The 16,481-nt window shown below is 42.4% G+C and overlaps 1 protein-coding gene across 1 annotated transcript in view; it reads right to left on the bottom strand.

The window, feature by feature from the left end:
- Nucleotides 1-16,481, bottom strand: part of LOC136678741 (zinc finger protein 536-like) — a 207,698-nt gene that overhangs the window by 131,473 nt on the left and 59,744 nt on the right. Inside the window, 1 exon segment of the mRNA XM_066656865.1 lies at nt 3,120-3,232. The gene's annotated coding sequence lies outside the window, so the exon portion shown is untranslated.

The following is a 16,481-nucleotide window of genomic DNA, read 5'->3' as shown; positions in this document are numbered from 1 at the left end:
TATACCTTCAGAATTGTTCATTGTTATTGTGAATCTGTTTTTAGGAGCTAAAAAGTCTTAAAAGATAAAGACAAGGAGAAAGTTTTGTTTTGTGCACCCCACAGTCTTTCTGCAAAAGCATTGTATTCATTTAGAATAATTTAGCTGGTCCTGGCAGATTTGGAGATTTTTGTACTTTTTGTGCAAAAACAGCCAGCAAAGTATCACACACACACACACACACACACAGAAGTATAATCAAAACATAGACGAACACAGTTGAGACACGCTGTTCTACAACATAGGGAGTTGATGTAAAACTAGCTATGTGTGTGTGTGTGTGTGTGTGTGTGTGTGTGTGTGTGTGTGTTCATGTGCATTTATTGTCTCCTGCATGGTTTGTGGAGGTCTCAGGAGAGAACGTACTCGTCCTGTCATTTCTTCTGTCCTGTCTACCTGTCACCAGTGGTAACTTCAGCTCTGCCATGACTTTACAAGCTGAAAGAATGAAGCATATTGCTGTCCTCTAAGAAGATTCTCTCTCTCTCTTTCTCTCTCTCTCTCTCTCTCTCTCTCTCTCTCTCTGCCTCTGTCTCTTTAAATGGCAGCACTGCTTTGATTTCCATTCTTCTTTGTAGTCAGGGATATCTGTGGAAATTATCCGTGGCTTGAGTTTTTTTTGTGATCCTGTCTGTAATAGCTATAACTGTTAAATAAAAGCATCCTTTTTTCTCTCCTTTAGAGATGAAGCTGCATACAACATGCTTACAAGTACATCTCCACTCCCTGCCTTTAAGGATGATGAGAGGAGCTGTGACTGGAAGGCTATGGTGTTAAACATGCTATCGGTAAATATTACCCAAGGGGATCTGAGTGTATGTATATATATAACACTCGAGAAGTACGGAGAGGGAGGTGAGGGAGGAGTGGAAGGAAGAAAAAGAGAAATATGTGGATAAGAGTAGAGCAGTGTAACGTGCTCTGGGAAAGAGAATACAGGGAATGGGCAGAGAATGAAGAGAAAGAGAGAGAGAGAGAGAGAGAGAGAGAGAGAGAGAGAGAGAGAGAGAGAGAGAGAGAGAGAGAGAGAGAGAGAGAGAGAGAGAGAGAGAGAGAGAGGAGGAAGAAAGAGAGAGAGAGAGATAGAGAGAGAGAGAATAATACATGATACATGGATGAAAAAGGGATGAGAAATTAATAAAAATATCAATGAAAGCAGAGAGACAGAGATTAGAAACAATACAGAGATAGTGGGAGGTAAACTGTAAGGTGAAGTGAGTAAAAAGGGAGCGTATGAGAGAAAAAAACAGTTTGAATGAAAGAAGAAAAATGTGAAAGACAGAGAGAGAGATAGAGGGATAAAGAGCACAGTAGAAAGAAGCTACAAGCTTGATGTATAAAAGTATTTGATAAGAAAGTAAGAGAGAGAGAGAAAGAGAGAGAGAGAGAGAGAGAAAGAGAGACAGAGAGAGACAGAGAGAGAGAGAGTCCTCCTCTTAGGACATGTCTTAGATTTCACTGTGATTAGATAGTGAGGGATAGGAGATGTTCTGAGGGAGCATTAGTAATTAATCACTGAAGAAGCTGGGATTTCCACTCTCACTGTCAGGCCCATGTATCTCTCTCTCTTCCTCTCTCTCTCTCTCTCTCTCACTCACATGCATGCGCGCACACACACACACACGCGCGCGTGCACGCTCACGTACACTGACACAGACCTCCACAGTTCATCCAATCACTCGACAATAGAAAAACAATAATCTCTAAACAAAATATAAAAAAACCTTAAGCAAAGGCTTAAGCAGCAAATCGTTTCCTTTGTGCGGCACGCTAATTATTACCACACCATAATGAGCTTCAGTCTCCGAGCATTACCACCTATCATTACTGAAGCAAAGGCTGACCATAAAAAGAGAATGGCCTTCACTTACTGCTCTCTCACCACCCCTGCTGAAATCTTCCACCCTTCTTTTATTTATTTATTTTTTACCCCCTCCTTTTCCCCCCTCGCACTATGAATAAATTTAGTCCGTCCCGGACATGAAAATGTCAAATACCTAAAATACACCTAGGCTAAATAGCGTATTAATTTTTAATGCTCGCTCATCCTATGCTGCTATTCTCATATCTGCCCTGTCTGCCAACAGCTGTTGCAGCCTCCCTCTCAGGGAATTTATCATCCATCTAAAAGAGTAAGGGAGTATTGTTCTGCAGATAAGAAGAAGGATGGGAGGGGGGGTTTTATTCAAGGATTTTTTTAACCCTCTCTTTTTTTATATCTTTTATCATGTCTTCACACCTTCCGAAATGAAACAAAAGATGTAAATTCTTAATGTACATTTTATTTATTTTGTACCAGGGCCATAGCAATGCATTAGTGTCAGTTGGGAGCGAAAGTTAAGAATAGAGACGTCGCTATATCTTTAAATACATAAAGCTCCTTGTGTTTAAAAAATTCATAGTAGCTGTGATTGAGTCAGACGGCCCAGGCTTTAGCTGAAAGATTAAAGAGTGTATGGTCAGGCAGGTGATTTAGGATGAGATTTTATATGTCATTTATACGTTCTTTTTTTAGGAGCCATGTGACAGATAAAGATTACAACTGCCCAGCACTGAATGTGCCGGACTAAACGTACTTAGAGTTGTGAGTGAGGGATCAGTCTTTGAGATCAGTTAGCGTTAATCATACAGTGATCACTGCTCTGAGGCTTGTAGGAAAGAAGCGAGGGTTACATGTCTTTTCTAATGTTTCCAGAAATACTGATCTAGAGTCAGTGATTTGGAGAGCAGATGTCTTGTAACTTAGATGCAGAAATAGAACCCGTGTTTAACTGTGAATAAATAATCTGACGGAATTCATACGGAGTCTGAATGTTGGTCTTAACACCTAAAGGCAATGAGGGACTGAAATGGTTCAGACCAAAAACCTTAATATTATCCCTCCTAAAATATTGGGATCTGGTTTGTGTGTGTGTGTGTTAGAGAGGTGGATGGGTAGTTTAATACATAAAGAACCAGGGTCCATTCTTCCATCCTTAAAAACTAAGTCTCTTACACAAACACACACACACTCACACCCTCAAAGGGGTGTCGTCAGAGATTATTACAGACTTCATAACAGCTTGAGACGTGAGCCTTACCTGGTCACTCTAACTGCATACTGGTCTGGGGCCTGTCAGGATGAAGAGAGTGTGGCTCCCCCCACCACCGGGTGTGTAGAGCCCGCCGCGATGACCAGTGGGATATCTTTACTCTGTCAGAGAGAGAGAGAGAGGGAGAGAGAGAGAGAGAGAGAGGAGAGAGAGAGAGAGAGAGAGAGAGAGAGAGAGAGGGAGAGAGAGAGAGAGAAAGGGAGGGGACAGAGGGAGAGAGGAAGAGAGGGAGAGAAGGGAGAGTGTCAAGCCAAATGTAACAAATTCACTGAATCACGGCAGTGGCGCAGAGGTCAAGGAAAAGCAGCCGAAAAAGGTTAAAGATGAAATCAAAGCCGTGCCTCAGAGCAGCGCTGAAAATCTATCCCCTGCAAAGGCAAGGCCACCGCTGACGTGCACAGCAGACAAGAAGCTAAATACTGCACGCCACTCTGGGATCTTTCATTTTCAGCCGATCAATAAGAGCTTATATTTATCAGGATTCCAAGCAGCTGCCACATCTGACAACTCCACTTCATTTTCTCACTCCTCCCTCCCTCTCTCTCTCTCTCTCTCCACATCTTTGTATCTCTTTTCTCCTTCTTCTCTTACTCAGTCTCTCTTCCCTCCATCTCTCTCTCTCTATATATGTTGTATTATTTAGCTCTATCCTCTTCTACTCCCTCAAACTCCTTTCTCTTTGTCACTTTTTTAATCACTCTCCCTCTTTATCTCTTCCTCTCTCCCCTCTTTCCTATGGCCTTGAACTAAATCAGGACTAATCGAGTGTAAGGGGGAGAAAGCAGGCCTTCAGTTTGATTTTTTTACATGTTTCTGCTGCCATCTTGCTCCCCCCCTCCACCTTCTAATACTGGGTTAAAGAAGCATGCATTTTGTCATTAGCCCATTGGCTCAGGCCCCGCGCTCCCACTGTCTTTGTTCCGTGCCACGCCACTGAAGCCTGCCAAAAAAATTAAAAAAAATTAAAAAACAGTGCTGTAAACCATGTACAGTTTACCGCTTTATTCCTCCTGCATGTGTGCACTTCAAAAATAGAGATGTGTTTTGGAAAGGAAGAAGGAAGAGAGCATGAGCTGAGGGGAGGAAAGAAAAAAAGAGAGAAAACGAAACTCTCCAATTTACAGCATCCAGAGAAGCAGAAGATTTGCTGAGAGGGGTGGAGGAGGCCGAGTTAAAATAGCTCAATCTCTAATCATCTGTACGACAATATTTGCTGTGAGGCATTCTAAATAGATTATCGCTGGTCCATCTGTGTCATCATTGATTTATAAGGCATTAAGCTGCTTTCCAAAGGCAGGCCTCTCCTTCGCTATGCTCGAGTAGGAGGATTCTTGTTCAAAATCAGGGCCAGTGGCAGCTGAACAAGCCCAGAAGCCTGTCTGCTTGGAGAGAAGTGCGCCGCAGCCGAGAGGAAACAAAAATAGGACAGCGTTATCCGGTTTGGAGTCGCCACAAGAAAAGCAGTATGAATCCAAAAAAAAATTTTTTTGTATCTCTTATATTTTTCGCAGTACAAAGACACAGGGAGGAGGGGAAGGAAGTGCCAAACACACACACACACACTCATGCACTCACATGCACACGCATGCATGCACACACACACACACACACACACACACACACGAACCAAACAAGGAACATCATTAACATATGAATACTATATGCAAATGGTTAGAGGAGAGCAGATGTTGGTGCATTTAATTGACCTATATGTGAATTGCATCCAAACCTTTTACACAGAGTACACTGAATGTACGCCCAGCGTGCAGCACTATTGCTGCGGCCGCCCCGCACTGACTTTCTTACCAAAAACACAGAGAGAGAGAGAGAGAGAGAGAGAGAGAGAGAGAGAGAGAGAGAGAGAGAGAGAGAGAGAGAGAGAGAGAGAGAGAGAGAGAGAGAGAGAGAGAGAGAGAGAGAGAGAGAGAGAGAGAGAGAGACATTATAACTGAGCTGTGTATGAGTAGACAGCAGCCTGTCAGAGGTGCTGAGATGCCCAAAGACGGCGGCTGTCACCCTGCACCCGCCTCACACCCGCCTCGCGTCTCTTATGGATGACATCACTGCGTCACAGTAGAAATCGATCACTTAATGGCCTTCGGGGAGCTGGCTGTCACTGACAGGTTATGTGCCACAGCCTATGTTGCATCCTCTTTATCCTCTATATCTCAACAACATCTCTCTCTTCCTTCAGCCTAAAAGGAGCAATGCCACAAAAAAAAAAAAGTACTCGTGTTTCTTTCACGATCACGTGAGTGAAGAGTCCTTTGAAGAACGAGTTATTATTAATGTGAGAGAATAAATACAACACTGATACAATTATGAGTATATAATATGTTTGAAACTGGTTAAACATTTTGTCTTGAACCTTTTAAGAACCTAATGCTGTACTTTGTCTCATGCAAAGAAGCTGGTCTGGGAAAGTCAAACCAATGATATATTTTCCAGTTGGTTTAATGTGTGTGTGAATACCAAACTCATGATCTGTGCCGAATTCCAGTCTTTTTTTATTTATTTTTTATCATTTTGTTGAATAAACAAAGTACACAGTGATTTTACTTCAATTCTGAACTCACAATCAGAACCCATCCAACAACAAAAGCCCCAAACATGTTGCTGTTAGTGATACAGTGACAGGAAACACAGCAGCACACGTGAAGCTCCAGTTTCACACCCTGATTCACTTTACTGTCCAACGTGGATGCACAGCCTAACAGCATCGGGGAAGATTTTAACAAGTTTAAAAGTATGAGCCTGTATCAGTGCTAATTTGTTAAAGCAGACAGTGTTAAAGTACTAACTCGCCATGCTAGGCTATAGGGAGAGCCACGAGAAACACCAATGCTATTTTAATCTGGCCTCTTTTCTCCCTTGTCGCCTTTTTTTTTTTTTCCTGCTAGGGAATGTCATTAAATTGTATTAAATAGCCTTTTGTCCACAGGGCAAGGACCACCCGATATATGATAATACATTAATGCCCTGGTGCTCCAGCCACTGAGCTGAAACGCTCTTTAAGGCCAGGAGCGGAGAAGCACACACATGGAATTCTATTGTGCACGTGCATGCGTGTGTGTGTGTGCGCCTTCATGTGTGTGTGTGTGTGTGTGTGTCTGGGTACATGCGCATGAGTGTATATGAGAGGCGGAGAGAGAAAGAGAGGCTCGCTAACAACTGTGACACATACTAATAGAAACATACCTAATAAATTACAAGCTTTCAGGGTCTGGCAAGCTGACATTTTCTCTGTGAGCAGGACAATTTCATATCTGCGGCACGGGGAAAACCAAATTGCATCACACAGAGATGCCAGCGGATTAGCATAAAAATTAACACTTAAATTTCAGCTTATTGTCAACCTCTCTCCTGCTCCTTCAGCCAGACCAACAATCAATTCCTCTTAGAAATCTGATTAGCTTCCATGATGCTTATTATCCTAGTCATGTCCCCCTCACCACCATGTGAGGCTCCGGGACTATTTGTTTAAATAGAATTAAGAAGCTGATAAATCTATAGGTGTCTCTTAGATGCACATCCCCTCCCCTCTTCTCTCTCTTCTCTCTCTCTCTCTCTCTCTCTCTCTCTCTCTCTCCCATCAAAGCTCGTCCTTCTTCTCCTTCTATTCACTCTCTCTGTCTTTCCTTTTGTCCTGGCCTTCATCAACAGTTGCTGATTAAAAATGCTAATTAATATGCCATAAAGCCTCTAGAAGTAGTTTACATTTAGATGGTTTATTATTTACATATTTATTCACCGTGGCCAGCTAAAGTAGTCATCTTAAATACAATATCATTAAAACTATAACTCAGTGCAAAAAAAGAAAAGCAGGGAAAATATATTACACCAATTAACTACAGGCCATAAACGCTGTCAACATTTTTTGTTTGTTTTCTTTCTCAATGTGTTCTTTACTTCTCTGTACTCTTCCTTCACCATAAAAAAAAAATGGAGACATAAGCTGAATTATTTCATATAAAACCCCTCAATGACTTCAAATACAATTGAATTATGCAGAAATTCTGAGAAAATAGGTGGATTTCCCCTTTAAGGCTTATTACTCACTACATACTATGAATTATTCAGCAGTTAATAATAGTGTTGTGTTTGCACTTATGGGTTAATGCTCATGAATTTCATTGTGGCCTGCCTTGTCAAGCACACTCATGTCTTCGGAAAGACATATACAACATTATAACTTTAATATGAGGTATTCCATGTGGGTCACAAAATGTTGATATCATATTGTAAGCACCTCATATTCAGCTAGGTTTGTTCTTTTTTGGTTATTTAGGATCTTTTTCTACTCCACTGTATGAAATTCCTGATCACGGTATCCCTGTTAACTCTCAAACCGACAGCTATGGAAGAAACACATTTTCAAAAGCCTTGATGAAAAATTTGTCAATATGGCTCTATTGAAAACATTGCACAAGTGCCTTAGTTAAAAAAAAAAAAAAAAAAAAAAAAAAAAAAATGCAGTGCACGCTTTGGGTGGCTTTCCAGGCACTGAGAGTGGAGTTCCTTTTTGTTTAGACAAATGGTATTTCATCGCATCCAGATGTCTTTAAGCACAGTTCATCCACCATGTGCGCACTCCAAGATATACAAAAAAAAATGTATACAAACATTTATTCATAACTGTGCGCCTCCACTTGTACTTAAGAGGTTGTCATGGTTCCTCTGACTCCTGCCACTTCCACGCATTTCTCTTTTTCAGGGGCGAAGCTGAGCGTAACGTTAAACAAAGACACAGTAACGTGATTAGAGTCCGTGCTCGGTCCTGTGACCGGCTGCTTGTTTTCTGGCCAGAACGAGGGGAAGGCCGGGGCTCTGAGAGCGCGTGTGTGCCGTGTGGCTCACAAAAGCCTGTTGGACTCAGGAGCTGCTGGGTGCCAAGTCCAGCAAACTGCTCAGAGGAAAACACAACATCTACATGGATGCAATCGGCTGGGGCAGAACTAGAGGAGGGCCGGGAGGGATGAAGATGAAGAAGAAGAAGAAGAAGAAGAAGAAGAAGAAGAAGAAGAAAAAAAGAGAAAGAGAGAATGTGCAAAAGAGTAGAACAGAAAATAAAAAGAGAAAGTGTGAAAAGTGAAAAGAAAAGGCAAAAGAAAGGGCATTCTGTCCCAAAAAAAGAAAGAGAAAGCGGGAAAGGGAAAGCGAGAGAGAGAGAGAGACTTAAAAACACAGAAAGTGAGAGAGGGTGGGCAGTGAAAGTGAATGTACGATGTTGTAAGTGGATAACAACAGTCCCTGCTATGCTGCAGAATAATTTAAACCAGTAACTCGCCTCCCCCTCCAAATCCCCTCCGACCCGACCCTCTATTCTTATGTTAACATGGCTAAAGAGGAATGGGCCACCCAGCAGTGAAAACTTAAGTCCAAGCTTGCAGAAAAAATAATCCATTTCTCTCTGTCCACACAGTAACTTTACTCACTTAAAACTGTATATGCCTCGGCCGTATATCTCCCAGCTCCTTACGGCATATTACTTTGTGCATGGTTTAAGAATAATAAACGTGTGCTTAGCCGAGCTGTTTTCTCGAGGTAATGCCGTACAATGGAGGGGGAAGAATTCAAAAAGTCTTTAAATTCTGAGTAAACACTGCACTCTTTGTTGACTGTAAGGCCTTTTCATATCCCCCCCCCCTCCACCCCTCCTATTTTCTTTTTTCCTCCTCGCGCTCTCTCCTTCTCTCCAAGCTTGTTGTATTTTTTCTCCAAACAATACATCCTCCTGCACATCTGAGGAACACACCTCTCTACCATTTTATAGGTTAAGCCCCATAGTATAGAGACTCATATTTTATACCGCTGGTTTATTTTTATGAGCGAGTGTAATTAACGCTGCGTGTCCTATCTCTCAGCCATCGATGCCAAGGCCTTTATTTAAACAACTTTATTGTGAAATGTTTGCGTTCTCAGCATTCGCCGGGCCACACACAGATTATTATTTCATACTTCTCGGGGACGTTTTGAAACGTTTACACTTTCGACTGGTTATTGTTTTTGATTACGGCTCTTTGGATGAATCACCCGGAGGGTGGGGGGTTGGGGCGGAGGGGGGTCTAGAAAACATGTTTACGGAGGGCCGAGTGTGAACCTGAAGGCCTAGCCCAGGCCAAGTCTCCTCTCACCGCCTGATTTATGAAGCCAAGATTAAACTATTTATGTTCAAACGGCTTGAGTTGTTTAATTTCTCTGCTTGGGGCCTGTTTTTTTTCTTTATTCTGGCTCTCCTTTCCTTGGGTTTGCTGGGCCGCGTGAGTGCATCTGTTCTCTATATTTACTGTAATGGAACAAGTAGACAAGTGTGAGCATAGACCTCAGATGCAACGTGTTAATGGGCCCCTGATGGTGAACGTTACAGCCTTCAAGAGACATGGGCACTGAACTAGGCCATTAAAGAGGAAAACTGTTGCCCGGACTCGCAAGAGAAGTTAGCATTTAGGTAGCTGCTAAACCCAAATGGCTGTCTCAGATAAAATATCCCATTCTAAGAGACGGTGGATGCTTTTTTTTAGTTTCCTTGTTAAAGACAATGGTAAAAGTGAGTTATGTCCATGAAGACAAGACGCTGAGACTGATCAGATGGAGGAGCAGATGTTTTTTAACAACGGTTTATGCTGAATGACGCCCCCTGCTCTGCAGCTGACATCGACACACTTTCAGATGTGGACTTCAGATGTAGGTGTTATACAGGTGTCAGAAGTGCCCCGGGGTAACACATGCCACCCCAGCCTGGCTACTGACTACTTTAGTTAATATGCCGCATCTCTAAACCTCTGCAATTCTCAAGGTAGACAAAACTGGGAAAGACAGAACGCTCTGTGAGACAGCCACACTCCCAACACATGGCAAGAATCTACAGCCCTCATTTAATCTGCCAGTCAAACTGACTATATCCTTTCCCCCCCTGAAACATGAGGCTCTGCATGTGACAGAGCACTAATGTTTTTAGCGCTAGTGTCTTTGAAGCATTACTTATACAGAGCACTTGAATGGCATCTTTCCGACTCAGAAATGTGTCCAGCCTGTGGGAATAAGCCAGAGAGAAGCCTCGTCCCTTACGATAACCTCAGAGGCCGCCATCGTACCATCATCTCAGGCCTCTTCTGAAGAGAGCTGTGCTCTGCTGTGGTGTGCAGATGGGACTTCTGAGTCTCAGGCTTGTCATCTTTTGATTAAGAAAAGGAAATGATTTCACTTTAAAGACATCCTCCACCCCTCCATGACCGCACCAGCCACCCAGCTGCTCTCTGTCGCTCTAGTTCACTCAACGTAATCCTTTGTTTCCTCTTTGTTTTATCCCTTTATTGTACTTAGAGTCAGTGCGGAATCATACCTGTTGCTTTGAACAAAACACTACAGTCGCCTCTTTTTAGGATAATTTGATCCATCAATGTTTTGCTCAATATCAGTTGTTTTAAATTAGCATTTAAGATTTTTTTAGGATTATTTACAGATGTCAGTAATGTGATTTTGGTATCAAAATGTAGCATCCTCTCCCTTTCATTCAGCTCCACATGGAATCAAATGCCTACTCCAGCCGCAGTAGAGATTCACCTGAGTGTGCATCTGCAGAAAAGCCTTGAAGGCAGAGAAGCGAGCAAGTTTGTCTGTTTTTACATGAAACTGGGGAAACGTGCCAGATTATGACGACAGCGAGGCCCAAGTCTGCTCTGGGACCTGACCTCAGCTTAAGTGGAGCACTGTGCCATTTCTCCATGACCTCGGGCTTGTTAAGTGAGAGATAGGGGGCTTGGGAGAAGGAAAGGGAGGGCTCCGGGCGGCTGGGGTGAGGGGATCAAGATCTAGACGCAGACAGGGCGGCCCTCCATAAAGCCATAGACACAGACACAGCCCCGTCTCGCCTGTCACATTAAACTGTCTCTCAAAAACACATCTGTACACATGCCACAAATCAAAGCCGGGTTGCACTAGGAAGGGGGGGAGACTGTAAATGTTGCAGGGGAAGCAGAAAAAAACCTAACCCCCCCACCCCATGCTAGGTGCTGAGCATGTGTTTAAGAGAGAGTAAGAGAGTGTCTGCGAAAGGAGAAGGAGAGAGAGAGTCTGGTAATGTTTCAAGATATTTCTAGAGTCAGTACTCTCTGGATACACTCCTCACTGCCAAACTGAACTCCCTCACTGAGGATTCGTCCAAGAAAGGGCACGGGAGCTTTCTAAACGGTCTCTGTAGACTTTAACTCTATTGGTAAGATACCTATTCTTGATATGAGGCTTAGCAGTGAATAAGATAAAAAAGCACTTGGATACGTATCACTCCACACCGCACAGAAACGGGAAAAGATGGAAATCTCTAAACGCTGCTGTGTGTCATGTGTGTCGTGTGTGTTTGCTGTGTATTATCTGTGGCTTAGCTCCTCGTGTCAGAGTAGCAGTGGAGACCACCGCGACAGTAGTCTTTAACCTCCAGCCAGGAGAAACAGATCGAAGCGCTCACCTGGCCACTGTCGACTGAGTGCTTTTCCCAGCAGGCCCGAGGAGCCACTTCAACACCTTAGGGCCACTTTAATGTAGTACCTTTAGTATTCAGTATTAATTCTTATATGCACAGGCTTTTCTTCCCGGTATTTAGATGTATACCTTTGGTAAAAGTGCCACTGTCATTTTTATTACTGAATAATTAATAACACTGAAGTGCATATGCCTTGGGTCATTAGAAGCTGAGCACAGATACACAGACATATTGTGGACATATATATATATATATATATAATATAGTGGAGAGTAGTCAAAAGACATATGTGTTATTAGAGCATCAGTCTTGACCTCTATGGACATATGCACCACTCTGGACTTACTCAAAGCTCAAATGTGATATTTCTGTTTTGCATTATTTTTAGCATCACATTTTTAAAAATATATATATTTAAGATTATTAATATTATACAAACACATTACAATTGACTGTATCTACACATTCCTATAATCCAACTCTTCAGTGGAATTAAAGGGATTTTATAGTGGTACTTTAAAAGGTTTAAACACAACCAGCACAACAATTACACTCCATAAGAATGAGCTAAAATTGCAGACATGTATTTTTTTATTATTATTTCACAGAAATCATTAGGCCTGAGGCTTCCCCTCTGGTGCAAACCCATTTCCTTACAAATACACTGTCTTCAACATAGGATGGGGGCTGTATGAGTTTCCATTATGTTAATATGCAAAGACCTAATGAGAAAGCTAGTACTGGAATACTTACAGAATAAATGTCCCAGTGTGGCACAAGAAAACATTTTTTTGTGGAACTCCAGTTTTTTGTGTTCCAGTGCTTTGAGTTAGCGATGTCATGCTTGACTACTCTATCGATCGCACCTGGCTCCAAACACATTCTCATCGGTATCATTCAAACCCTCTCAATTTTTAATCACCATCTCAACACCAGATCCAGCAGATCCCCCAACACACACACACACACACACACACACACACACAAACACTCATTCACTGTCTCATAAACACAGACATGTAATACAAACACATATGTAATACACAAAATATTTTCATGTTGTCTGCAACAACTGCTTGCTGAAAACAAACATGTACGTCTACAGATGCGTTCATTGTCTTTTATTTTTTTTTCTTTTGTTTTTTCTCATAGATTAAAAAAAAATGTTTACAGACCAACCCACACATATTAACAGTGAAATTGCCTTGTTAATATGACAAACATACGAACATGGAACTAATTAAACATTCCCCAACTCCGAATGTCGCAGTGTTCATTAAAACACATTCAAACACACCGATGAGTGGTGTAGCGGAGCTTCACCCAGCCCACGCCGGTTCTGTTTGACCTTGCGCTGCCATATTCATTACATCATTAAGTTACCTCTTCATTAACTTTTCATTATTTATGGGGGCTTTTGGGGAGGGGGAGCCTTTATCAAATACTATCTTTTGTTGAGCTCTCAAAGCCGAGGCAGCCTCACTCCTACCATCACCACTTCCTCCCCAAACTCCTCAGTCATAGACCGTCATGAACTCTGTTATTTAAGCGCTCTAGCCAAAACAGAGACAAACTCAGACAGACAACAAAACACATGTCGCAACCCCCCGAAAGCCGTTCAAATAAACATGACACACATGAACATGCTTTGAGGTTCAAATGTTTTTAAATACCTTTCTGTTTCACCACACATTCCCAGCATTAAACCATGATTTTTCGCTAATTTGCTGCATACGTCTGTCATTTACAGGCGTAAACGTTTGCGGAAAAGAAATCAATGGACAATGCCATTTGAGTCGCGCAAACATCGCTGACTGTAGATAAACATATTTGTGTGCTCTACCCTTACAAGAGCGCCATTCTGTTCCCAGGGCGTAGCGAGCTAGCTGTCATTAGCGAGCCATCGGCCCCTCCACCGCCACAGATTGCCTTTTTAAAAAAGTCTGGCTGCGGACCATTTCGCATCGTAGGCCAATTATAAATGGCAAATCACAATCACGCCGATTTTTTCCTCCCCCACCCACCCCCACCGCCACCCCCAACACTCCACTCTGGCCAGGCTCCATGGCATCTCTTGAATAATATGGTGATAGCCCTTTGTGCGACAGCCTGCCCAGGCGTCAGGATATTTTACACATTCATGTGTTGGATGCTGGGCTCAAACGGCCCCGCGCGTCGTACAATGCTGCTGCCGGGCCAAGTGTCTACCCTTTAGCTGGCCTGTGTAAGACCCCTGACTGTTCGCCACATCAGAATGCTAATAAATCTCTTCCTTCCCCCAAAATGCCTCAAACTGGCTTGCATTAATCTGCAAACAGCCGACAGGTGACGACAATAAATTACGGGTGAGTCTGCAAAGCCCCCTCCTAAAAACAGAGGGAAAAATATGATTTCAGATCAATGCCGAAGAAGAATAGGAGACGAGCAGAGGAAGCTATTAAAGTGTATTAGGAAGAGGCATTAGGCTTGACTGATAGGGACCCTGATTGACTTCCAGTATCAGAGTCTTACCACACCGAAGAGTGTCTGTGTGGGTGTGTGTCTGCTTCTATGTGTGTGTGCCGTGAGCTTCCTCTCAATCCACACTCCATCCCATGATCATTCGCCAATTACGGCAAGCTAATGCATCCAGAGCCTGGAATCCCACCCCAAAAGCAAGGGGGAGAAGTCTCTGGAGGAACGCTAATAATATAACTTAAAACATGCTGAGAGAGAGCATTATGCGCAAAATGGAAATCAAAAAAGAAAAACACAGTGTAATTTAAACTGGGGCAAGGCTGGAATGGGTTTATCGTATAAATGGTAATCTCTTGCCTTCCCTCGCTCTCTTTCTCTCACTCTCTCTCACTGTGTTTCTCTCACTCTCTCTCTCTCTCTCTCTCTCCCTCTCTCTCTCTCTCTAATATCATCATGAAAAGCATACATTAGAAGGGGTCTCAGGCCTAGAAGAAGGGCCTGTGATTGCCAGTGAGAAGGAGAATGAGGTAACACGGAGGGCCCGGTAATAGCCTGTGAGCGGGGCTCCGCAGGGCAACACACTCTGGAGTGTGTCCCACATATCAAGCCAAGTCTCCAGAGAATAAGTCTATTACCCACACACACCTTGTGTAGTTACAGACTGACACTGCCTCACCTATTACCCCCCACACATACACATTTATTTTTTCTTTTGACCTGTGGCCTTACATATGTCCCACAGATGTGTATGTGATTTCAGATAGAATCAAACACAGAATTAAACATGCAGAAGTCTTCAAAAACACTTTATAAAGTTATTTGTTGGTCATAATACTGTAGGAAATACCTAAAAACACTTGTGAGGACATTGCTGTCCTGAAAGTTCATTAAAAAAAAAGAAATAAATACACAACAAGCTGCGTGACCACCAAACCGACCAAATTATTTTAATGCTAGCCAATCCCCACTAACAAACTGGAAGTGGTCAGTCAAGTAGGACCAAAACCAGACATATTTCTGTCTATCTAAAGCAAACGTGTTTTCAAGTCTGTTTAATAAACTCTCATGGTCAGTAACATGGAAAACTGCAGTCAATTCCAGGAGCACCATAAGACTTTTCCACCATCTGAAGCCACCAGTAAATCATTGGCCACCAAAGCCAGCAATGACTCTCTGATGTTTCCAGAAGCTAGACTGGAAAAAATCACGCTTTTTACAATTACTTAAATGGAATACATTTGTTCGGCAATAACTTTATACAAATCTTTAATCACTTCATTCGGTGGAGGGAGGCTTACTACAAACACCTAGAAGCACTTACAGCTCAGCTGGAGGAAGATATAGCCGCTAAATTTAAGACTGCATGCTCAGTAGGTGATGTAAATCCAGTGTCTGCTTTAATTACAAGAAAATTGATATTTTAATACTACTGACAATTTCAACATCCATACGTGAGCAATTGACATACGTATTCTAATATCTAGAATACTGATTGGCTGTCTAGATCAGCTTCAGCCAAATATCGATTTAACAACTGCACTGAACCACAATTACGTCCATGTTTGTATTTATTTATTAGTTATTTTGTGTGTTTATTTATTCATTTATGTATGTTATTGTTCAGTAATCAATGAAATAGTACGGATATATACAACACCGTATTTTTAACAACACCCCAACCCTCCACACACACACACACACCCAGAGTGCACTTTAACACCTCTGTTTGTTTTTACACAAAGACAGCTTTTTATGTTTGTGGTGCCATATTCTCCCTTATCTTCACTCTTGAAAACTTAACAGAGTAAATGTCAAACATCACTCGCTCTATGAATATGAATGGGAATAGTCCTCACTCTGGAATAAAGACACATGTTTGTGTAAAAGTAAATAAAGACATTGTGTAAAGGATAATACACCAAAAGGGAAAAAAAAGCTTTCTTTATCTGAAAGTTAGAAAAATGAGGCTGAAGCGGAATCAAGGCCGCTGACATTATTCAGCCAGCACTCAGCAGCGGAGAACTGAGAGGAGTGACACATAACCTGTTTATCAGTCCAGGCTCCAGTGAAAGAATAATGCGCAACATTTTGAGACGAAAGGCAAAATGCTTTGAAATGAGAACTGGCAAGAAATCTTGCCATGCACACACACTTCCAAACCGACACACACACACACACACACACATATTCTGGGACGTACTGAGAGCGCTTGATGTCATGCTTTAAGACTTGTGCTTTCCAAGCAGCTGCTTTGCTGACGAGAGGTGTGCTGATATATTCTAATCACTTTTTTGTAGCCTGGGTGATCATCACCTCCAATGGACTGTGCAGCGGTCTGCTGTCTTAACATCGAATTTGCTCAGCAGAACAGAACATTGCTGTCCTCTCCCAACATTTTTGGCATCACTTTGTTG

Source organism: Hoplias malabaricus, chromosome Y (genome assembly GCF_029633855.1).
Source record: "Hoplias malabaricus isolate fHopMal1 chromosome Y, fHopMal1.hap1, whole genome shotgun sequence".
In the NCBI taxonomy this organism is placed as follows: domain Eukaryota; kingdom Metazoa; phylum Chordata; class Actinopteri; order Characiformes; family Erythrinidae; genus Hoplias; species Hoplias malabaricus.
Note: the sequence above shows the minus strand (reverse complement) of the source record. Positions and strands in the feature narration are given on the sequence as shown.